A 649-nucleotide genomic window follows, 5' to 3' on the forward strand; every position below is an offset into this window, starting at 1 on the left:
TTCTCCATCTGCTGCTGCTGCTGCAGCTGCTGCTGAGGAAATCCATCGTCCTGGCGTCGCAGCAAATAACTGACATGCATATATTTTGTTGCTGCTGCTTTTGCTGCTGCTGTTGCTGCTGCAGTTGCTCCTGTTCCCGCTGCTGCTCCAGCTGCTGCTGCTGCTGCTGCTGCTGCTGCTGCTGCTGCTGCTGCTGCTGCAGGAGGCCGAGCTGCCAAGACACCCCAAGAATAGATCCACCCCAAAATTTAAAAAATAAAAAACAGATCAAATTGCTGCTGCTGCTGCTGCTGCTGCTGCTGCTGCAGTGGGGCCTCAATGCATGCAGCTGCTGCTGAGGAGGCGTCACTGCTGCTGCTGCTGCTGCAGCTCAAGCTGCTGCTGCTGCTGCTGCTGCTGCTGCTGCTGCTGCTGCTGACACAGCACGGTGGGGGGGCATGTGTTGCTGTATTGCTGCTGCTGCAGCACTGCAGCAGCAAAATAAAAAATATATAATAAAAACAATTAATATTAATTTATTTTTATATTTTTTTTATTAACTTTTCTTAGCGAATATAGCAAAAAGCAGCAGCAACTGCAGCAGCAGCAGCGCAGTCGGCGGCGTTTATTTATCTTTATAATAACAATATTAGTAACATACAATTACACA

General features: G+C 48.7%; 1 protein-coding gene across 1 annotated transcript in view; it reads left to right on the forward strand.

Annotated features, from left to right (window-relative positions):
- EMH_0051330 (uncharacterized protein) overlaps positions 1-649 on the forward strand; it is a gene marked incomplete at both ends in the record, with an annotated part of 4,320 nt that overhangs the window by 3,110 nt on the left and 561 nt on the right. The gene's annotated exons all lie outside the window — the stretch shown is intronic.

This window comes from Eimeria mitis, genomic scaffold, assembly GCF_000499745.2.
Source record: "Eimeria mitis Houghton genomic scaffold, Emh_scaff2271, whole genome shotgun sequence".
Lineage (NCBI taxonomy): Eukaryota > Apicomplexa > Conoidasida > Eucoccidiorida > Eimeriidae > Eimeria > Eimeria mitis.